Source organism: Calidris pugnax, unplaced genomic scaffold, assembly GCF_001431845.1.
Source record: "Calidris pugnax isolate Ruff unplaced genomic scaffold, ASM143184v1 scaffold25, whole genome shotgun sequence".
In the NCBI taxonomy this organism is placed as follows: domain Eukaryota; kingdom Metazoa; phylum Chordata; class Aves; order Charadriiformes; family Scolopacidae; genus Calidris; species Calidris pugnax.
The window spans coordinates 4450194-4475179 of NW_015090805.1; the positions used below are offsets into that span (position 1 = coordinate 4450194).

The 24986-nt window shown below is 36.6% G+C and overlaps 1 protein-coding gene and 1 long non-coding RNA gene across 3 annotated transcripts in view; one reads left to right on the forward strand and one right to left on the reverse strand.

The window, feature by feature from the left end:
- DSCAM (Down syndrome cell adhesion molecule) overlaps positions 1–24986 on the forward strand; it is a 484086-nt gene that overhangs the window by 186963 nt on the left and 272137 nt on the right. The window lies entirely within an intron of this gene.
- LOC106885765 overlaps positions 9133–24986 on the reverse strand; it is a 95435-nt gene continuing 79581 nt past the window's right edge. Inside the window, exons 2-4 of the long non-coding RNA XR_001411494.1 lie at positions 22951–23035; positions 15986–16177; positions 9133–9948 (exon numbers count right to left, since the gene is read on the reverse strand). This is a non-coding gene — a long non-coding RNA (uncharacterized LOC106885765). The remainder of the gene's footprint in view (positions 9949–15985; positions 16178–22950; positions 23036–24986) is intronic.

Here is a 24986-nt window from a genome sequence, read left to right on the forward strand (position 1 = left end):
CTCATTTTATGACCTTGAATGTCTGTGTGTCTTTGTATAGCAGAAAACAGAACAGGATCCCACTGGCATACTTAGTAATTATAAAGATTATAAGATTATAACAATACTTAGTTATTATAAAATTTAATTGTAATAGGTTAACCCTTTGGATGTGTCACATCTGTCTTTGCAGACCACTTTTCCCCTCTGAGAGGCATCTTTTATAAGGCAGGAGGGAAACACAGTGCCATGAGTCAGCATGGCTTATCCTGTGAAATGTATCCAGGACTGCAGGTCCTAGTTTAGAAGAGGCATGAAAAACCCAGAACTGTTTCAGTGCAGCTCAAATATACCCTGAAAATAGCATTCACTACCTTGCTCTGACAAGCCAAAATATTTCATTTGGCTTAAGCTTTTTTTTTTTTTTTTTTTTTTTTTTTCCTGCTGGAAAATTTGAGCAAATCCTTCATTTTGAGGAGCTTCAATGAATGGAAGTTTGGGGGAGTTTAGGTGTGGTTTTTTTTTTTTTTTTCTCAAAGGCAGATTTCTGTTTTATGGTCTATCTTATTCTGCAGTCTAATGATAAGCCAATGTTTATCTGAATTTTAGAGATGTCCAGTAGTCCTGGAGTAGCTCCTCTAGAATAAATGAGAATTTTTCAAAGTAGTCACTGTGGGGAGCACCTACACTGAATCCTAGAGAAATTTTAGAAGCTGGAAGTTGTCAGTTATTCCTAAAGTTCCTGACCCACTTTAGGAAATCTAGCAAATTTGGAAGTTCCTTGATTTTAGTAAAATGAGTGGATATATATGTTTAGATACACATTTACTGGTATTTTTAATTGCTTTTCCTCAGGGGCTGATAGGCATCTCAGCAGTTCGGGCTTGGAAGCCAAACTCAGTTTGGTGTTGTGGCTCTCACTTTTTTTACACATATGGAAACTATAACATTAGCTGGTATGTTCTGTGTAGAGCATGGCTTAGCATATGGACAATACTGAAGTTGCTGTTTGGGTCTATGTCAGCTGTATGCATTTGTGAGCTGTGTTTAATAAAGAGGTTTCTAACTTTTTCACGCTAAATCATGCAAAGGCTCTTTCCTGTAATTCCAAATGAAAAAGAAATGTAAGAAAGTAATGAAAAAAAAAATTTAAGAAATAGTTAAAATAGCCCTCCATTTTGACAAGATCTTCCTTGTCTAAGAAAAATAAGTCAGTGAAGTTCAGTTAGAGGTATACAGTGGAACTAATAATTAGCACTGAAAAAATACCTGAATAAAAATTACTTCGTATTATTCACTGTTTCATTTTGTAATAATGTGTAACAGGCATGAAAAATGAAATTAATTATTCAAAGAAATGTCCTACAGAGCATTGGAAGTTCTTTTTTTTGGTTTTGTTTCCTAAAGAAACACAATTAAAAAAATTATTTATTGAAAATACTAGTAGGTATATAATTTTTATCTTTTGTATTAATTGTGGCATAGGATCTGGTTTAAAAATATTGAAGTATAAATTCAGGATGGTGCCCATTTTAAAAAAGTAGCATGATTCTACTGACCTGTTTCATTCAGAAAGCTCTGTCTTGCCCAGGAGCCCATACGACATTATGTACTATTTTATCATATCTATACAAATTTGTCTTTAAAAGATTACTTCTCAGAACAGTTTGGTATGTGCATAGATATAAAAGAGTATTAAAAAAAATCAAATTAAACAGCTTGCTTTGAGACAAAAAGGTTATAAACCCACAGACATTTGAACTGAAGGATGTGCTGCTTTGTAGGTTTACATATTGACTCTTTAGTTTTTAAAATGCAGTTTGAAATCTTAATTAGACCTATGAGTTGGGAAAACCAGTAAGGCAGCTTGCTTAAGCAGAGTGCTGAATCTCAGCACTAATTCTGAAATAATCTCGATCTCAATACACAGGAAAGTGGTCCTACTGTACCTGAAACTGGACCACTGTAGCTCTTTCTTTTGTCATCTTTTCAAATCAGAAGTAAAATAAAATTTTATTTAAATTTAAGCTTGTTGAGCTACCTTTGATTAAAAAGAATAATAAAATTGTTCTCTATTTTTGAAACCATTGCTTATTTATTGAAAGGCACGTAACTAAAATGAAAATAGAGATGTTAGCAACAGCTGGTATTGAAAGTCTTTGAAGAGGGGGGAAAATCCATTTGTTTAAAGGCCTTTTTCTTTAAATAAAAGCTGTCATCTACCATCTGCATGAATCTCAAATAAAGCAATAAAATGTAGCTCTTAACTGAGAAAATGTAGAGATGGTGTTGCTTACTGTCCTAGACGGCATTTGACGTTTTTATGTTAAAAGTTACAAATAACACAGAAAATAAAATAAATTTAAGATAAACTTGTAATCTGGACTCTGCCAATAGTATACAGCTTTTGTTAAGACTGGAGAACCATTTACAGTAATCTGTATGTCAGGCACACAATTATTTACTGTATTAAAAATGTGCATGTTTAATTTAAGTAGTAGATTATTTAGTTGTAACATCTTACTTATCTTTAAATATTTTACCAGTTATTTTTAAAGCAAATTCATTTCATTTACTGCATAAGAGATCCCAGGAGACAAGCCACTTAAAGCTTTTCAGAGTTTTTGATGTGTGTTATAGAACGCTTGAAATTCCTTTTTTTCTAAAGAGTTTCTTTTCTCTCCAAAATAATGTTCTCTTTGAAACAACTTTGGAAGATTCTGTAAAAGTCTTGATCATTGCAGTGCATTTCCTGCGCTCTATCTCTATTTTACAGAATTTATTGTTTATGAAAACAATTACATAGAATATTAGAGTGGATGGGTAGAAAGTAAGAAACAGCAAGGGTGTGTGATCAGCTGGGATAGCTGGATCTGAAAAAGGACGGGGTATAGCTTGTAAAGAGCAAAAATAGAGATCTAAGAGAATAAAAGAATTAAAAGAGGACATTAAAAACATGAAGAAAGAGCCCCAAAAGGAAGTTACCATTGTCAGGTGCGCAGGCTTTTCTCCTTTACAGATAAAGATTTATTTGGAAGATATACCAAGTGATGTTTTAATGAAGAGTGCTGTAGTTGGTGTGTATGTAAACTGCTGACTTTGACTGGTAGATGTTAGTTATCCATCTCATGAATTGTTATTTAATTGCATAATATTACTTTCTATTCAGAAATCGGAACAAATCATGGCTAGCAAATAGAATAAATTAAAAAGAATGCATGCATAGCTAAATGGACATGACATTTGAAAAATTTTTGGAGCTACTTGGTATGATTGCGGGTGTTCTTCAGGAGCAAATTGATGCAATGCCATTCGCACCAAAGGGTCTGTGTTTGGGTGACCCATTTGGTGACTGACTTCTCCATTTCTACCCTTCCACCCAGCTATAACCAAATCTCTGTTCCTCATTCTGCATAAATGAAATTATTTGCTTTGCTATACTTGAAGCATGGTATGTAAAATGCCTCCCATCCTATTCTACTGGCCCAGTTTCTCTGGTTTGGGAGTCAGTGGGACATTGGAGGTCAGCAGTTGGTCTTCTTGCCTGGCATGAACTTTAGGAGTAAATGTCAGCAAGCCTTTAAGCTAGCAGTGGATTCCTCATCAAAGTTTAAGACCCTGATAAACCTCTTATTGATGCTGTGGAAACGATCAACATGCTGTATGTATTTCCATTTTAGAAGAAGATAAACATAGGGACTTGACTGAGATAAACCAAGCACACAAGAAGTGCTGTGATCTTAGCAGTCTTTAAATTTCTCTAATATGAACTGTCCATAAGAAGATTTGTCCTCTTAATCCTCACTGGTTTTTAGACAATTTGTTGTCTTACAATTAAGTACAGATGGTTTGGAGCTGTAATGCTGATAAAAAAAAAAAAAAAAAAAAAAAAAAAACGCATTATAAAGAAACTCCCTTTTTTTGTAACACATTTCAATGGGTCATTATACACAGTAATTGCACTGAAATAGTTGTCTCTTAAGAGTTCTTCTTTTTTGTTTGTTTGTTTGTTTTTAAATTAAAATACAAACAAGGTGACACACTTCTCAAAGATATACTCTATGGGGTTAATCTTTAATCTAAAAAAAAAAAAAAAAAAAAAAAAAAAAGATGCTTAGGATTGCTTCAATTTCCGGGTTGGATTTTAACAGTAATCCATGTCTGAAACATAAGAAATCTGGTTCTATCTGATCGTTAATGCTCGTTTACAGATAGCTGACATATTTCAGTGATTAAAATATGTATATAAAATAATACCATTATCATATTTAGGGAAGAAGTAAATCTTTAAGAAGGATGGATAATAGCATCCAGCTCTTCAGTTTGTTCTACTTGTGGCATAACTTGCTTCTTTATTTAACCATGCAAGAAGGGTCTTCTGACAAAGGAGATGTTTGATTTTACAGTTGGAATACCTCTGTCAAGAAATTGAGTAACATGTGAGAAACTCTTCAGTATAATTATTCAAAGTGGAGAAAATAGCTGAAGACTCCCAGAATGATTCACTTGCCAACATCTTTTCAGGAAATTCTGTCTTTCTCTTCTTAAAGCACAAACATGAGCAAACATGTAAGTCTTAAGGCTGTGTAATACTTTTAACTGTTTCAAAGCAGGATGGGAACTCCTCATAGGTTTCAAATAACAGTGGCTTCTGTCCCTGATAAAATAACTGTATAAACACAGGGAAAATATCGTGCCATATCATTTTAAAAGATATGTGAGTAATCACCTCTGCGTGTTTTCTGACCGATGGGGCTATATTTTACAGCAGCCGTACATTGTCAGTCACAGTTCCTGTGTTGTTCCTCAAAGCCCTCTGCAGCTCTTAGCAAGACAAGAGCATCTGTGTCAACAGGAACCACCCTGACACTGCTGTATGATTATGCCATTTCATTCATGTTCAGTGCAAAATTCCCGGGCATATGGGTATTTTGCTTGGGCCTGATGGGTACCACGCGAGGATGTATAAAATACCCACGATGGTGAAAGCTGATGCTGAATTACTTCTCTTGTTCAAAGCATTATTTTTGGGAAACATATACCTGCCCTTTGGTAGAGTTGTTAAAGGTCATAGTTTCTGAGGGAGCAAAATTGTGAAGATTTTTAAGCTAGAGACAGCAATGTTGTTTCAGATTCATTGAAGATCTGACTCTTGAATCCTTGGATATCAAAATATAAGGGATTATTTTGTGTGAATTTACTTGTTTATTAGCTTGCAGCATTGAAATATGAGTTTTTTTGATGCTGTTCTAAATTCTTTAAAATCAGTGGTTTAATAACATGAGACCCAATTAGCTTTTTGACTGCTTCTGGATGGGAGGAGCAGGAAGTTGCTTAGGGAAGGAGTCAGCAGAAGATTGTCCACAGATAAACAGCAACCCAGCCAAGACCATTTTGAACAAGCTGTGATGGAGGATCCCCGCTCCCTGCCCTCCTCTGGCAGCTCTCCACACTGACAGGTGCTTAGAGTCCAGAAAATATGGAAGCTTTCACTGCTGCTCTGCAGCAGCAGTCACCCGTTGTGGCAGTCTTTCTCTGCTTTACTGTCCTTCCAGGTTGGCTGGCTCAAGGTCTCCTGCTGGCTTCCATGCTGTTTGGGGCATTCCTGCTAGCTGCAGTGTTCCTGCCCTTACCTCCAGGGACGAGCACACGCAAAGAGAGGAAAGTCACCTTTCCCTTCGTAATCACTGCAGTGGTGATCTCTCTCACTTCTGTCCCCACAAGCAGATCATGAGCATCTATTTACTCCTCACTTCCAGTGTTTTTTTCCAGCCTTTCATTTTCACCCTGCTCCCTTGCAACAGTGAGAGTGCAGGCTTAGAGAGGAGGTGTCATGCTGTTTAGCCATGGGCAGGCCAACAGAGATAATGCCTGCAGAAATTAGTTCCTTTAGTAATACAATCAAGTAGAAGCCCTAAATGACACCCAGCTCAGAGGGAACTTATTATTTTTATTCAGTATTCAAAAGCTGCATGCCGTGGAGGTCAGAAGCAATGTCTCATCTGTATCCAGGATCCACATTCTAGATATCTTTGTCAGTACTAGCTGTCTTGTTCAATTAACTGTACCAGCAGCAGAGCGCCCATTATGATGCCATTCTCCAAATCTGGTTGAGCCAGTGAAGAATCTTCTCAAAGGAATGGGTAGAGTCTGTGTTTGGACATAATTCCTGTACGTTTCAGTAATTCCTGTACCATTCAAAATGGTGATTCAGAGTTAAAACTGCATACAGAAAGAGGTAGCCATATCTTTCAACTGAAATTATCATGAATGATTTTGTGTAAGGAAAAAGAAGAAAAGTAAATCACTTGCCTGGCTTGGCTTTGCCACGGTAACCAAACAAGCCCTGCAACAAGCACAGGAATTGACATGGGAAGAAACACGTGCTTAGATTTCATTTTAGTTAGTGTTTTAAAAGGAAGAAATGGTCATGTTTGTAAAATACTGAACTGCTCTGGTGAGGAGCACAATATAAAATTAAAAGCTTAAAGATGAGGAAGAACCAGTTTATTCAACTACAGTTCACACCTTCAGAGAGCCAATAACTATTTTAAGGACATTGCTGGTTTTCAGGGCTTGATAACTTTCCTTATAAATACAAATAATGGAAAATCAAAAAGAGGAAAGTTGTGAATTCCATTTTCCTGGAAGTTTGCATGTTTTTCCAACCTAATGCACAAACAAAATATTTTCCCTCTCTGTTGTAAATGGAAGTACTTTATTTAGCCTAGAAGATTGTGATTAGAGATTTGATATACTGTAACACAGCGGAAGAAAGTGCTTTCTTGCAACTGTTACAAAAAAAACCTCATTATGTTTGTATAATTATATGCTGAAAAGTTTCATTTTAAGTTCAGCCCAGCTCTTCTTTAAAGCAACTCTGATGACAGAGACTGAATGTTGTTTCTGAAGCCAGGCACAAATCCCAGAGAGACATTCACAATATCATTTGCAATATGGGCTAAATAGTGCCATGGAAACCACAGCCAATGTCTAGGCCTTTTGAAGCATTGTGATGACTAGTCTGGTAGGATATGCCAAAAGCGGGTTATTTTCCTGTTTGCAGAGAAATAAGGTAAAGCAGATCACCTGGTCCATTCTTTTCCAGCTCAGTCACAGCTGTGTGTGGTGCTTTGGAGTGTAGATGGTGCAAGGAGGGTACACTTCATGTCTCCTTCAGTGTTTACAACAGATCTGTGCTGATTTCCAGTGCTGCATTTCCTCCCTGCAAGGATATCTGCTGCATCCTAGATTATTGTTTAATCGTCTCTCACTGGCTCTTTTTCTATGCTGGGTATAGGATTCCAAGAACTAGGATCATCTTTTCTGTGTGTAGCTGCTTTGTGATAATGCCATCTCTCAGAAATAATATCTGGTTGTGCCAATTTTTGTTATATCCTTCTTAAAAAGAAAAGTGTGCTTAAATTCCTGTTTCTATGGTCACTGTTGAGTCTGTTACCCTCTGTGTCTTGCCCAGTAGCTTGACTCATTACAGAATTAAGTGCATCTATGTTGACCTGTTTTAAGTCTTGTATATTTATTTCAAGGGACTTAATTGTTTTGTAATGCTACTATTCTGTTACAGACAGAGGTGTTGGAAAGAAGTATAGGAAGATAATTTGGAGGAGTGTTGTAGCAAATGCAGGCTGTCTAGAGTGCTGTAGCTGTGTAAGACACTACAGATGGTGTAACTGGGTACAAGAGGCTCTTGTTTCAGTAATTTATGTCTGCTTATAGGTAATGATGTAGGATAATTGAGCACAAGAAACAGCAAAGGAAATAAGCTTTTCGTCCTAAAAATCCCCTTTCTAGTCTATATCAGAGATGAGATTTATAACTGAGATCTCTAAATTCAACATGGCTTGCTGCCAGTGAGATGCAAATCAGAGCCTGGCTTCCACAGGCTTCAAAGACGGGCAGAAAACAAGGCACTGCATCTTTAAGAAGTGCTTATTTGGCATTTACTTACTTAGTTAAAGATCATTGCCAGGCAGAACTCCCGTGGGAGGAGTGGATGGCTCATTGGGCCTCATGGGGAGGGCGGTAATTAAACTCTGAAGGCAAGCAATGATGTTAAGCTAAAAGCTCATCTTTAAATAGTAATACACTTGCAATGTAAAGTGGAAGGCCCTCGGGTGCCTGTTGACATAGCGTTAGGAGCTGGCACTTTTTTATATAAAAACTAAATTGAAGAAACTGTTATGAGCTCATCTGCATAAAGCAATATGATTCTGCCTGAGGGTGTGGGCAACAGGGAGTGATTAGCAAAACGTCTTTTTCTCTGCTACTCTGTTGCTCTGCTAACATGCCACTTGTCACTGAGAAATTTGAGATACCATATGCCAACCTGCATCTACAGAGACCCCCTTGCTGATTGCACATTGAAGAATTCCTCTTCAACGCATGAGGTGCTGTCAAAAAGCATTTCTGAGACTGCATGAAACATGCTGGAAAGAAAAATCTCATGTTGCCTTCCTATTTCTTCCTCTTGTGTTGCATCAAATCCTCCCTAGTCACAAGTTTATATGTGAAGCAAAATACGTTTCCAGAGAAAGAACTGGATATTCTTTGCTCACCTTCATCTCTTTCTCATCCTATGTGTGTTGGACTTGCTTACAGGGACTAACCTTCAGCAATGTAAGGCTCTAGTTCCCAGAGAGAAGCATGAGCCAACTTGATTTCCGTGGAGATCTGGATGGGACATTCACTTTGCTTAAAAGCAGTTTGAATTCCTTGTAGCTATGCCTCCTGGGTCAAGGAAGGGGTGCCCAATGGAATTATATTAATAATTAAGAGAAAATGAACATCAAGCAATAATATAATTTCCTGTCATGCTAGTTGCAGAGTTCAATTACTTAAAATAAATGAAATAAAGAACACCATAAACTTTAGTTCAAGGGGCATTTTGTTTTGAGGTAAAAGTCACTTTTTCTGTCTTAAGATAACAACCTTAATTTTCTTTCTTAGCATTTTGATTTTCATATGTGGTGTTGAGCAGAAAATTTAATTAGTATGTGTAGTATATGCATGTAAGCACACATCAAACTCTTCAGAAACATATTTTAATGTAATTTATCGGTATTCAAGATAAATGTTCTACCTGTAGAGCAGAACTGAAAAAAAATGTACAAGTGTTTTCACTTTCAGGTTATTTTTGTTTTATTTGAATGAATGTAAAGATGTGGTAAAATACAAAGCTCTCATAAGTCTTCTCTTCACAAAAGATATCTTGGTGGTTATTCCAGAAATTGGCCTGTGAAACCATGGTATTATTTACTGAGGATTTTCACCATTATTGTAAAATGTACCCTATCTGACAGCTCTTGTACATATTTTAGTATAGACATGACCTGTCCTATTGGTGGCTTGCTAGATAACTCAGTCTAGACCCCAAATTATTTTGGATGCATCCCAGCAAACTTGTGCCTATGCACATGCTGTGCCTCTCTGTACTTATCTGCTGTGGAAATGCTGAAGGATAAAGTTATAGTTTTTGTTTCATGGAAAGGGACTGGCATTATTGCACTGCATATACTGAAGGTCATTTCCTAAAAACAGCCTCTTGGACCTTTGGAACACACTGTTTCAACGTACAAGGAAAAACACTTTTTTATTTTCATGAACATCCATGCAGTTGAAATACCAAACACAGCATGACTCAGTAGCTGAACAATGACATCTGGACATTCATCATAAACTCATTGATTATTGTACAAGAATGATATGGAGTAAACCAATTTCCATCTGTTCCATACTAAGTAAGCCGTCTAAAATTATCACATAGAGATGTTGTCCATAATGACATGATGCCTATATCTCAAATCCACTATGTGGCTTATACTCTTGATGACTGTTCCAGTAATAAATCCAAACACCAACAGGATGCTGAGGACGAAGTAGGCTTTCATCTTTTGAAGTTTGGTTCAGGCGTTTAGCACAAATTCAGGGAATTTGGAGCATGAAGTCCGTCTGAAAGAAATGTGAAAGAAGATCTCTTCATAAGAAGGACTGAAACATAATGACAGGTTAGATTTGGAAAGCTGGTGTAGCTATCATGCCAATGCTGTTTCTAGCCTCTGCATAGAGGGTTTAAGTGCCCCAGGCTGCCTGTATGCTGAGTGTGAGGGGGAAGGCTTGTTTATTCTTCTTCCCCTGTCATGTCACTCATGACAAGAAGAGACATGAAAAGCTCAAGGGGCTAATCAGCTTTTAGGCTCTGACCCATATTTTTGAGTTAGCAATAATTATGAAATATAGGAATTCTCATGTCTTATTATAACCATATAACTGCATCGCTTCCACAATTGGTCCAGACTTAACTCTGTGTGAATGAGAAGTTAGCAGGCACTGTATTTTTGGAAGAAACTAAACCTTGGAAAGGAACAAAAATGAAATGCGGGTGGTGATGCAAGTGAAAAGGTTTGGGTTGGTTTTGGTTTGGTTTGGTTTATTTTTGGTTGGTTGGCTTTTTTGAGGCTGTGCCAGGTGTGTTGAAGGCAGCAGGGAAAAGGAAGTGCACAGGTTGGCTGCCAGCTCTTCCAAAAGATAAGATCAAGTAGGTTTTGGCAACATGATAGAACAGACATGATAACCTGCTTTCCACTCTGAAACACGAGAAACACCTGCATCTCTTGAACTCTAATACTTTTGCCTTTTAACAAGAGTCCCTTTTTCACAGTCAAAACTGGAAAAAGCAAGCAAACAAAAATACAGCCATTGCAATTCCCAATGAACATGATCGCTGCAACAGTAAGATTCTGCATTTTGTGAATTTATAAAACTCACATGACTGTAAAAAGCATGAGGACAAAAGTCACACAGTTGTGTGGACTCATTCTCTTTGCAAGGTTCTTTAACTGTACTTTAATCTTTTCCCTGTGATCTGGGGCATGGGCTGAACAGTCCTGAAGTAGGAACCAAAAGTGCTCTCAAACATGACAAGGAGCTTTTTGCTTCAGTTTGTGCTATAGAACTGCTAATTTCTCATCTGGAGTAACTCTAAGAAGAGGCAGTTTCTGCTGCGGCTTTTCTTTGTGTGCTATTGGATTTGATTTTAGAGCAGATTGAGAAGGGCATCTGCTCATAGCGCTTGTAAGCTTTAAGACATTATATTAAAAGAAAAACATCCTTTAATGTATCATGAGACAAAGCTTAAAAAAATCCTGTTAGTGTCAGTGATGGTACTTATTTCTCTTGTCCTCCGTCTCTCTGTTCTTCTTTTGCTCTAGCGGCTTTGACCATTGATGCTAATTAGTACTGAAAAGGACATTTTTGGCAAGGCTTTTAAATACAGCTTTTATCTTCTCTAGCAACAGACAAAGTTGTATTTAATGGTATTTGACATCTAAGAGTGACTGCAAGGTCTTTATTCTGTTGGGGTTTTTTTTTCTAAAGGAGTTTCTTATTTTTCTAATTTATTAAGAAATCATATGTACTTTTTTTATCAACCTCTTTATGTGGCTGAGAACATGTGTTTACATGAGTGTATGATATTAAAAAGAAAATTAGAGTTATATCAGTGTTTCAGCAAGTGTTCAACATCAGGAGATTTCCTTCTATTAAATTTACGTTTCGAATTCTGTTAAGCTACTTCTTTTGATATCCGTATCTTTTAATGTCGTGAAATTATGCATTTTCGTCTTTTAAAGGCTTTAAGGCAATTCCTCACAGCACCATCTAGTATTGGCCTGTATAGTATAGCTGGTATACAGTTGGAAGAGACTCATGAGAAATAGTTGATGCAAACCATTACTGTAGGTGTTTCCTACTTGCCTATATGCAGTGGTACTTTTGCCATCCATTGCTGCAACAGTTTTTTAGAGGAGTATTTCTTTGTGGATGTTGATTTTGGCCAGGCAGCATTGCCAGAGGTGACTGTGCCAGTGTTAGATCACAAGTACTGACACTGGATAAACATTTCTAGAAGCAGTAGCAATAAAATTACTACAGCCTACAATTTAACGTGAATCCTACTCACATACTTCTTTCTGTTTCTTGAAAGGTGTGTCCCAAATTTAGGCAATCTAATTCTGCTACCCCAAACCATTCATTTTTCGTACTTTTAATCATGCATATTGTAAACTGCTAGAACTAAGCTGAACAGGATGTAGAACACAAGATGGAAAGAGCATTTCCTGATAAGATACCAGACAGACATATTTTACATTCAGTGGATATGTAAGTCTAGACTTGGTTGCAGGGTGGAAATCAGTAGTCGGTAGAAATAAATGCATTCTCCTTTGCCCGTCTTCCTCTTTCATTATTTCCTGTAATTCTTCTAAATTGCTAAAGCTCATGTTAAGACTAGATTTTGGGAGGCAGGGTCAGTGCTTTGTATCTCTACTACACAAGGCAGTTCTGCAACCTGGAACTCTTTTTAAGTTACTTTCAAATGGTTACGCCTTCTGTCTGTCTCTGGGGTTTAGCTGCCCGAACCAAAAGCGTGCAATACCAGTGCAAACCCTCACGTGGACTTTCGTGAACTTTTGGCTGGGGTTCTTGGCCCTGCAGGGGTTATAGCCATCTGTCATCAGAGGATGATCTAACTTACACTGGCAAACTGGCCCAGGGAAAGGAAATACAAAGATGAGCTTTCTCTCATTTTTTGCATTTCTCAGCTGCACAGCATGCTCTGCCACAGCCTAGAGGTATGATTATGGTTGTAACTGTTGGACTAAATCATGGATATGGCATGTCAGCAAATCTCAGGATTTCCCCCCCACACCTCAATTTTCTGTGTGCAGATTTGACTTTTGATACTGGTTCCACTGAAATAATTTTCAGTTAAATTCTATTATTTTCTCACAAATATTTTTTTTCAAAGCATCAAAGCAAAACACAGTTTCCTAGCTCTGCACTGTCTTGTTGGAGTTACAGCTTGGAGGCTTCCCTGTAGGCAAGGCCTATGTGAGAAACTTATTTCTCAGAAGACAGCAGAGATTTATTTTGGTCAGCTGTTTGGATTACAGCAGATGTAGCTGGATTAGAAATCTCTGCACAGGAAATAATAATGCCATTCAACTCTCAAATTTCCGTTTCCACAAGGCAATGCGTGGGTCCTGCAAGAAGCACAGCTGCATTACCCCTGGGAAGTCCAAATCTTCAAGGAGTTGTTCTGTGAGAATGGTGATCCAAACCTCAGATTTCATTATACCTATGCTTATGGTTAGTTTCATTAAAAAAAAAAAAAAAAAGTTTTGTGAATGCTGAAATGCTTCTTTTTGATTGGGACCTTAAAGTAATTTTACAATCTGGAGTCTTTTTTACATGAATACCTATTCAATGAAGAAGATTGGTGTGTTGGCTTTTAGTCCTTATGCAACATTAACAGCTGCTGAAATGTGGTAAATTCTGATGATCTGGAAATTCTGTGTTTTGCTTACAGTCAGAAGTGGGTTATTTTTTGTTAATTTCGTGGTTTTGATTTTATATATGTCTATATGAACTTTGTGATGCATCAGAAGCACATGCTAACTGATGCTCCTGCTAACTAATAATTGGCACGGTATACATAATTGTTCACATACTGAATTAGATATAAAATATTTCCCTTATGAAACGTAATTGCTGTGACTCAATAATCATTGTGAGAAGAACTGTTATGCTCTTTTATATATACAGCTTTTCTTTGGTGATGAGAATAACATAATAATCAGCATTTGCCAGGTGGGACAATCCCTATATTCTGGAGTTGAAATCTGTAGCAGTTAACATAACTCAGATGCTTAAATGAATATTGGGTTGTTGCTTTTGGGTACAGCAAAATTTGGGATAATGCTGTCACTAGAGTGAAATTCTGTCATGAAAGACTTTTAAATTAAGCTTTTTGAACCCAATCCAATAATCTAATGGAGCAATTGAAAAGTCTCCCATTGAGTTGAATAGGCTTTGGGCCATTAGCTTTCAGAGCAGCAGTCCTGCGTTGGAGCTTCTTGGGGGTGTGGTAACTAAAAAACTTCTGTCAGATTGTAGAGCTAGCTTGTCATCTGGCTTTTAGTTGGGATCGTATTTTCAAAAAGGTATCTAAAGTATTCCTGTCAAATCAGGGTGGAGAAACATTTTATATGCCCCAGTGTAGGTGCCTGTGTTCAAAAATTTGGTTCTAAGAGTCATGACTCTTTGATTTGTAATACCTTTTATATACCAAATAATTCTTTTTTTAGGGTGATTCTCTGCAGTCAGAATTAAGATATCGAGCCAAGAAAAGTCAAAGAAACAAAAAGGACAAGTATTTGAATGTCTTTTCAGTTCCTAATTCTGCTCTTTGAAGCCAAGTATTTGTGCTTGGTGAAAAGGCATAAAGGAAGAAAACCTTGAAACTTTAGGAAGCACAGAGATTTCTTGCACTTCCATGTATGAATATTTTTTACTTGTAGTTTCTGCTTGGTTGTTTTTCTGTTGGGGTTTTGGGGTTTGGATTTTTTTATTTTGGTTTGGTTTTGGGGGTGAGGGAGAGGTTCAGCAAATATATTCTTCCATCACTTCTGACTTTCTGTCTTTTTTTAAACCCTTCTATATTGAACTCATAAACTCATTTGGTCCCAGAGGATACTGAAGGAATGAGATGCTTTTTTTTTTTTTTTTTAGCTATCTTTGTGGGTTGATGGAATTTTACCTGTTTGTATTCCTGAGAGTTCCATATCTGCCAACTCATCATTACCATAGGGGAGATACCTTTATTTCATGCTTATTTTAAGTCCTATTTGAAAAAGTTTATTTTTATGCATAAATGACCCCAAATATTTTTAAACCTTAGTCACAGTAGCCTGGTGGACAATCTAAGCTTAAAATGAACCTTTGACCTTGTCCCTAAGTTGTTGCAATTTTAGACATAATTTGATTCCTGGCATTTCTACACATTACATGGTAATGGCATTATAGTACCTGTAGCAGTAATTTAGAATAGATATTCATGGACAAAAATGTCTTCAGCCTTCCAAAGGGCTGTTGGAGTATGCCAGTAATCTGATTACTTTTCAACTATTTTTTGAGAGAGATAAGGAATTTTCCTGTTAAGTTTTCAGAGCTTCTTTTTCGGAAGCGTTGTTCTCTCTCATTCAGAGTAAAGTATTTGACATTCAGACTGTTTGCCTGTACGGTCAACTGAAAAACACAGGTATCTCTTGGTGTTCAAAAAGATTGACTAAATTGTCCTTATTGATTATTTAAAAGGATGGAAATAAGAATTTCAGGATCTTCTTGGAATCACCTCAACACAAGACAAAATGTTAAAAAATGTAGATCATTTAAGCAACAAATCTAAATAATAAGGGACATGGTAGGATTCTTTTGCAATGGCAAAATGTTGTATGTAATCTCAGATAAGTAAAATATCAATTCCTGATTTTCTGGATCTTTGCCGGAAATCACTGAGTTTTCAGTAAATCCATGAAATAAAAGATTTTGAGACATATGCAGTATGTATATACATAAGTTCAGATATAAAATATATATAAAAATTACTTCTTAATTTTTGATGATTATTTCATCTTACTGATAATACTTAATACTATTCTTAATAGTAGTGAAGTTATTTGCTTTACTTAATATCCAGGATTTCTTCATAAAGATGAGAGACAACTTATTTTATGTTTCACATTGACAAGAGATGCAATATAGCAAAATAATCATTACCATCTGGAATGATTGAACTAGATGACATGAGGAAAACTTGAGGACATGAGGAAAAGGGAAAGAACAAGATCATACCCACTATTTCATCTCTGGCATTGTCCAGCTTCTGGTTTCCTGCTTACTTTTGTAACCCAAATAAAATGTCAGTATCAATTAAGTGCATTTTTCTCACGGAAAATACTTAATATTTTTATCTTTATGCACCACTTAAGGTCCCATATGAGTTATCAGTTGGTTTTTGGACATCTAGGTGCACAACAATGTCATCTTTGAAGGACTTCTGTTGGAAAAAGTCTTTATAGGGCTTCAGCAATTAGCTGGGCATCAAGAAAATTCTGTGTAGCAATGATTTCAGAGAGGAATCTCAAGGTACCTTCAAGTTCAGAGAAAGACCTTTCTGCACTGGTTATAGACCTTTTCCATCCCTTTTTCTTTTCCAATTTTGCCCCATTTTGTCCGTTTTCTTTTTGCATGTGCTCTCTGTGTGACCCACGTGCCATGAGTCCTTCTGTTCTTCAGACCTCTGTATCCAGGTCAGCTGTTTTGCCCTTTGCTCCCACATTGCCTGGATGGAAGCAGAGAGGAAAATCAGTTACACAAACAATGGGGTCTCTGTCTGAGCTGCTGACAGCTTGCTCCTGTGGAGGAACAGTCATAGGAATTGAGCCATTTGCCCCTGGATTACAGAACACGGTGCAGATAGAGTACTGGAGGCTTTAGTCACTAAATTCTGCTGACCATAGATATCTCTATTTCGGTTTAAGTACAGAATAGTGAACATTTATTTTCAGTGACAGAGAGATAATTGTAAATAGCAATCCAGAAGTAATTGTATTGCAAAATATTTTTTGTTTCGCAATATATTTTCCTATTTGTAGAGAAGCTATTGTTGTGTTTCAATATCCTAAAACCATATTTTTGTTTCCCCGTGGCACTGCTTCTACATACTTCTTTGCATATTAGTAAAGAAATGGACACACTACACAGAACGATTTTTTTTTAAAAAAAAGACTGCCAAATATTTTTTTATTTTCTTATTATATACACAAATGTTCAGTCTTCCTGGAGTTACCTGCTACTTCAGAACTTATGAAGACAATATGTGAGAGACATGTGTTATGCAGAAATAGCAGAGAGAGAGGAGAATCAGAGAGGAAGAAAAAGTGAGTTGGGCCAAATCTCATGTTCTTCCATTTAGATCTCTTTTTTCCTGCATTCTGTTCTTCTTGCTGATGTCATGCTTTTCTAATTTCCTTTGATTGTCAGAGCAACCATCATTTTGGGCCATGCAGTCCTATTTAATAAATAAGGATGTCAAGTGAAGGAGAGTCAAAGAAACTAGACAGGAGGGAGTATTAAAAAGGCAAATGATTCATATCAGTAAATCTGTCATGTAAACTTTGATAATTAATTTGCACAAATGTTGAGTTTTGTGCCTGGATCCCTTAGACACTTTTATTACTAAGTAGATGTCCTTATGCATCCAGTTTAGCTCCGATTTTCATTCCAAATGCTGTGTTTTAATGGGACCCCAAACCAATTAATTTTGCTACAGTTAAAAATTGCAATATTTAGTTTATTCAGAGTCAAGTGATATCACTTGGGTGAAATACTGTCAGAATTGTGGAAAATTGAGAACAACTAAATAACTAAAACACAAAACATATTCTACTTCTGAGTTCTCTGTAGATAGATCACAATCTTTAAAGATGTTAATAGCTATTCACAGCTTGGTTGTCACTATTATTTGTTTCTCTTTCACTTATGAATGAATATGGTTTCAGAATGCCAAGCTTGTTCCTGAATGCCTACTAGGTATGATGGCATTTTAGGAAAAATGAAGCTTATTCCAGAGGAGAGGAACATTTCCCGTAGATCTGGTACAAGTAATATGGCCAAGGATAGGGGGAGAAAAACCCAAGTAGCTTAATTACTTATTTATTCCCTATTTTCCTATTCATATTTTATTTCAATTTCTGTTTGTTTGTTTTAAGTCCTCAAGATGGTTTTATGTTTAAGTCCCTATTAGGAATGTTAATGTTCATAACAGCTTTGAACTTTGAACCAGAGATTTTTTCAGAGCGACACAGTGCATATAATTTAAAGGGGTATTACTTTATATTAGTTTGTAAATTAGATTAGAGATGCCAAGTCTTTCCCTCTTCCTCATATCTCGCAGAATCATAAATTACATTGAAGAGGTCCTCCAGAAGCTAATCCGATTCAACCCACTGTTCAGAAAAGGTCTAATTAGATCAGGTTTCTGAGGGCTGTGACTAGTCAAATCCTGAACATCTCTTAAAACAGAGGTCCCACCACTTCTCTGGCCTCTTATTCAATATTTAACCATCCTCATGGCAAAAAAACAAAAAAAAAGTCCTATCACTACACACCTCCAAAAAATTCTAGCTCCAGTGTCTGTGTATTCTCTGATTGAAGAGATCCAAACAGCAATAAGATCCCCCTTTCACCTTCTCTTCTCCAAGCTGAATAGGCACACTTCTTTCAGCCTCTCCTCATGCACTGTGATATCCAGTCCCTTAACCTCTACTGGGCTCACTTCACTATGTCAATATCATTCTGGTACTTGGGAGCTCAAAGCTGGGCACAGCTCTAAGAATCTAAGTGCTTGCTTAAACGGAGCATTTCCATCTCTAATTTCCTACTGTGGATTCTTTCTGCCCTATTCCTTAAAACTTTAGGCACTTCTCTTGACCTTTATCTATCTGGCAAGCTACAAGGTCATATAAAAAGAAGTAACTTAAGATATGTGGCATTTTCCCAGCCCATGGCTAGGAGCAATAGCTGTTGCTGCACAGCAATATGCTGTGTGTGGGTGGAGTACCTGCTGGGAAAATTTCCATTAAAAGCTTCCAAGCATATGAGAATTTGCTGCTTTATTGCCACAAACAAATAACATCTCCTCCTCAGCAATGCTGATATTAGAAGTTTGCATTTAAGTGCAAAGAGCTGAATCAAAACTTTACTGCAGTTTGGTTGTGAAGAAGCTAATGGCAGACCGTGCTTTTCAGCTTTCAAGGGAACTGCCTCTGACTCCCACTTCTTTCCTTTTTTTCTATTCAGCGAGAACTGTAGGTGAGCGGTTCAGCGTTTTGCTGACACACCAACGCCTATAAAATAGTATGTTGTACTGATGCGTGAAAAGCACTCAGCATTAAGTTCTTGAAATAATCAATTATTTAGCAGCTCATCACATTTACTGTCCACTGAAGGATCTTTATAGCAATAATGAGGTCACTGCAATCAGATCCTCTTCTTTTTGGCATTTTGTCTACAAAGCCTGCACACAGTCATAAGGAAACTTAAAGACTGTTGTTCGGAATCTGATCTAGTCTCAGCAGGAGATAATTGCTTTTTAATTCTTCCTATCTGGATACCTTCTTGTACAATAAAGTACTCCGACTTGCAAAAGAGAGGGGCCTCTGCTCATTAGAAATAGCATCTATGTATTGACTTGACTGGCCTTGAATCAGGCAAGTGGAATGGTGTCAGATATTCTCTAGTAGGTGGGAAAGTTGGTTAGAAAATTACATTCAAGAAGGTTTGGGAAGCAGCCTTTCTGACTTAAAAAAGGAATGTCCTTTAAGCATTATATGGTCTAAAGGAAAAGATGCTTTTGGAAGAACAGCAGTAAAGAAATGAGTCCAAAATAATGACATTTACACATTTTCCTGACATTTTTGAAAATATTTTTTTTTTTAAGCAAAAGGGAAACATTGTCAAGGAACTATGATTCATAATTATTGTTTATTTTGCTAGACTTCTTAAGGAGACTGCGTTTAATGTTAGTGAGACAATAAGTGGAGTACTACGTGGGATTGGAGAATTATCTTCATGAGGATGGGTAAATAATTATTTTATATTAATTGTTAGATGAAGGAAATGAAAATCAGTGAAATTTAGGGTGGTGGTGGCGGTTTAAAGTAACAAGGTCGTTTTCTATGTTGCTGTGTCTTTGTGCATTTCTGACAAGGAAAGCTTGTGCATGGTGAAGGTGCATTACCAGAGTGTGCAGGTGCAGGCACGTGCCCACAGCTGTAGGAATAGCTGCTCTTCCTTACGGTTACAGCCTGTTTCTGCAGACCTACCTTCATTTGTTACTGGCAAAAATGCGACAATTATTTTGTAAAAATATCTTAAGGAGCTAAAAAAGGGAGGTTTATATTCTTTATTTTTTCTTATCCCTGTTTTTTCTGCAATATATGGGGAAGATTTGAAACTTGGTTTGCTCTAATCTGAGATCTTCTTTTCATAAGAGTTGAAGCCGAACAACAAAATGGCGTGGGAGAAGGGGAGTTGTTAAACTGAGAAGAAAGAAGAAAAAAAGGCATAATTGGAGTTACTTTTTTTTCTCTTCAATTTCCATATATTAAATTTAGCTAATAAATAGTAAAAATAGGTAATAGATACTCTGGAGAACAATATATTTGTGAAAATTTCCAGAAAGATACAGTTTTCTGCAAAATAAGCAAAGCCCAAGTTACTCTTTCCTGAGGTTAAAAATGCAAGCAAAAACAGATGTATGAGCTTGTAGTCAGACAGACTGATAGGTTGACAAAAAAGCATGATGTATGATTGCGGTGAGAATTCTGCATTGCATGTCAACAGAGAAATATTTATTGGCACTACATTATATTTATGGATGCAATACCACAGCCTAAATATAGCGCCATCTTAAAATACAGTGCTAGAACTCATTAAATACAAGTAGGAAATTTGAAATACAGTTTACACTTGGAGCTTTCTTGCTATTCACTTGTCCTTCATGTTAAAATCGTATTAAATGCAGGAGGTTGGATTCAAGTTCCTCACCACGGAACTTCACTGAAGCTGATGAATTTACCGTATTACTTTGGCCGTGAATCAGCTGAAAGCCACAAGGAGTATTGGTAAATGTCAGCCCGAGTTTACAGGTCACAATCCTAGAACCAAAGTGAAAACATTTGTGCTGATCTGGGGAAAGAGTGACCTTGTTGACAAATAAATCTGAGATAGTATGGCTCCTGTCAAAGCCTGAAAGAATCTGAATATTACATAGCTGTGATAAATGCAATTTGTTGTTATACACAGCATGCTGAAGTGGTCCAGGATCCTGGCAGGTCTGGTCAGCAGTGAGTTACAAATATGGCCCCTAGCCTTTTCAGAAAGCAAAACTTCTTATTTGCATTGTTAGATTAGAAAACAACTCTGGTGGCTTTAAAAAATATGTTTTTAACTAGTACAATACGCAGATAGCTTGAATGGATTTGAAACCTAAACTGTGAATAGTCAAGACACTTGTATAACTTCCAGACACACCTCCAGTTCAACAAATAAACTGAATTTGTATTAAATTAGAGGTATATCTGAGCTGACTTCAGTTACTCAAGTACTAAATGTACAGCTACATTCTTAAGTGGTGCTGGTCTCTCAGATAGGTTTCTGCATTCTCCTAGGGTTTCATGGATGCCAGTGCCCTCACTGGATGGGTTACAGCAGCGTTAACTATGCTTAGGTGTGCTGCAGTCGTGCTTTAGTTTGTGCATAGAGTCAATGCATGTACAGTGCTTCTTTGTCCTCTATGCATCTGATAGAAAAATTAAGCCTCATTTACATATCAGACTGCAGTTTTATCCTTTACACTAGGTATGTAAAAGAACTCAGCAGATATGCTCACTTATGGGGAGAAATAAAAGCAATAAACAAACCAGGAATGAAATCCTTGTCCTGCTGGAGACCATGCCAGTTTTGCTGTTGATTCCACTGTGACAAGATTTCAATCATAATCATAAATGAGTCCATAAGAAATTTTATCAGAGAAATATCCTTTTCTCACCTTCCTTTCAGTATTTTCTAACTCTTAGACTAATACACAGTTGTGAAATCTTCTATCCCATTAAGCAAATCAGATAAACATGGTTATGTCTAAATGCATGTATGAACAAAATGATTTTTCCATGGTTTTAAGCTAAGATGTTTCTTCAGATATCTGCATTAATCTTTAAGCTAAGGAGAGAGTAAATGGGAAGTGCTGGTGCATGTAGTTAAATATTTATTAAAGTAGATGTGGAACTAAATGAGAAAAAGTGCAGAAAATGCGAAGACCTGGAGGGGCAATAGTGTTTAGATTTATCTAAATCTAAAGAATATTTCAGCAGCAAGAAAAAGCCTCATTTTCCTTCCTTGATCAGTTTGTAGCTGTTAAAGTGCTGACAGCCAGTATATTGGAAGATCTTTCCTCCCCTCTGAGATTAGAGCGGGAGATAAAATTACCACAATAGGAAAAACAGTGGGATCTCAAGTACACTAAAAGAAGAAAAAAAACAGACCAAAAAACCCCACAAAATCCTATTCACTGTGTCACAAAGTGCTTATCAGTTTTTAAGTTCTTATATGAAGGGCACAAACCCTACTGGCTTCTGGTAAGATTTGCGCTTCTAATCTGTTTAGATGAAAATCCCAACCTGTCTTGGATTTGTCTTTCACCAGCATCATTGCCTCCAGAAAAACGTTCATGGGCGGTATTCATCTTTGTGCAGAAATAATACGGTAATCGCTTGTACTTAGCCCATGGTTTTTCAACTTCTTATTGTGGTCTGTCTGTCTGCAATGAGCATGGTAGTACTCTGCAGACATGAGGAGTTCTTGGCTTTTTGTCAAAGTGAGCTTTACAGCTCCTTTGCTTCTTACTGAAGTCTTCAGACTAGTGCAGAAAATAAACATTACTGACTGTGTCAGTAATACTTCCCTTTTCTGAAATCCTCCCTCTGCGAGAACATGATTTGCAACACTTTCAGTGACTTCATACTTAGACAATTTGAAGAGCCCAAGGTTAACATACTGTCTGATAAAATGATGCTGATTTTATGACTGGATGGAAATGTCTCCTTGACTTTTTTTAAAGATGGAGACAGGCTGGGGTGGGGAGGTCTCTGCTGGAACTGCATCATCCTGAGGCACATAAATTTCACTTCTAAGGCTATGGTTGTCATGCAGCTGGAGAGTCTGTCTTTTGCATAGCTCTGTGGCTTTGGATCATAGGCAAAAGTGTAAATTCCTTTATTACAAATTAAAAGCCTTATGTGCGTTGATTATATTTTTAATAATACAATTTGTGTTAAAGAATGCAAACAGAACTGTCCCTGCTGCCTTTTGAAAGAGACACATTCTTGTGAAGTTTGGTCAGAATGGAAAATGCAATGGAAAATATATGATAGTCAACAACAACAAGACAAGAATGACATGTGGATTTTTATTTTTCATCTGCTTCCCATTTAGGAAGAGAAAATTAAGTGATTTGCTCATAAATGACCATTATCTGAAATAGATGCAAATAACTTTTTATCTCTCTCCAAGAGGCCTCCTTGTCTTCCATTCAGTTCTTGAAGATTCTTCCCAAGCTGACTTCTGTACTAGGGCAAATCTAAATACGCAAAGACAGAACATAAAAAGAAAAGTGATTCTATTTCCATAGCAACATCAATTCACATTCTGCAGGTACAACAGCTGCCAGTTAGTCCAATCACTAAATGAAAGCTCCTGAAGGCTCTTTATACTGTAGCATTTGGCCAAAAATAACTTGGCATGCCACAGTTTTCCCACAAACCCACCGAGAGAGTGAGATTAAACTGACTGGCAAGCAGACTGTCAACTCGCTTAGTGTCTTCATGCTAAGAGGAAGAAAACAGTCTCTAAACATTTGAGAGGGAAAAAAAGGATGTTTATGGTTGGCACATTATTTTCATGGCCTAAAAGGTAAAATATTTATGCTGTTGAAAGGAATATGGAATATCTTCTGTCTTATTCATCCCAAGGGCACCAGGTAATTTGTTTTCCTGCAGAAAAGTATTGTAATTACGTACATTCTGATTTGGAAGTGATTAGCATTTTTTGAAGTTACAGTGACAAAACTAGGCAGTTACTTGAAATGAATTCTAATGGAAGTAAATCAGTTTCTCTTATTTGGACTTCCCAGAGACATTTTCTGAGGGAGACATAAAATTATTACTTTCATAACCATTTTATGATGAAGTTCTGTCAGTAATTAGATATTACCACATGATACTAAAATTGGTATCACTGTTACCTGTCTTCAGCAGATCTTAATGTGAAGCAGGTGTTGTATGAGCACTTCACAAGAGTATTCAATATGAGGCAGTAAGAAAAAAATGTAAGTCTTTTTTTGGCAATTGCATAGGTAGTGTTTAGACCTGTAATTACAACTGATTAACTTAATTAAAACTGGGACAGACAATCTTGAGCTGATTTTTTAGAAACTTGTGCAAATAGGCCATCATCAAGAAGGAGTTGGTGTGATGTGTTTTTTGATGGTAGTCTTAGGAAAGTGACTGCAGTGTACTGACAATCAACTCCCGCTGGAGAAAAAGTGGGTATTTTACCATTTAAACCTAGACAGAAATAAAAAGATTCCTTAAGACAAGTGGTTAAATCTTTCTAATTTAAATTCATAAAGCAAATGATTTTAATTAATTATAGTATTTTATGGAGAAATTTTGCCTTCATTTATCTCTAAAGCTCTGCAGACCTGCCAGCCAGTTGAGTTTACTGGTAGGTTACTGATTTGGGAGGCAGCTAACCTGCCAAATGAGTTAGATTTGGGTATAAGTTAGACTTAGGTCCACAAAGCAGGTTATGATTTAGGTTGTGTTGGAATTGGGATTTTAAAACCTCTCTGACCACATTAGCAGATTTATACATCATTCTGAGCTGTCATTGAAAACTCAAAGCCTGTTTCCACGAGCATGTTCAGGTAATTAATAGGCTACATTCCAACATTGAATTTTTTTACATCTGCAGAAGAAAAGGTTGTTTACACACAGGCATAAAAAGCATAGCCTTATGGTATTTTTCTTTTTTATGTGTTCATCACTGCTGGTGGATGATATTACAGTATTGTACAGTGTATTTAAACCATTACAAGTGATGTTTAGTACAGTAATGTATTCACTGAGTGTTTTTCACCTTCACTGTTGAAGTACTAATTTTTGGTAATGTTTGATGCTTTTGATAATGTAATTTTTCATATATAATAATGATTAATGTAATTTCTTTCACTTTTGGTCAATTTCTTTAACTTTTACCTATAACAGCCAATAGTGGGAACCCCACTTTGATGCTTTTAAAATGCAATGTGCAAATATTGCCATTTAAACATAACCAAATTCTCTGAGGAATCTTCTGTACTGGAATATCTTTCAGTTAATGTATTTGTTTGGGAATATGCTTTTGAAACTCTTCTCGCATATGCCTCGGGAATGCATATAGGAATTCTTATTTTGCTTAATTTGTTTTAAGAGCTAATGTATACAGGGACCATCTTTTCTTTTCTTTTCTTTTTTTTTTTTTTTTTTTTT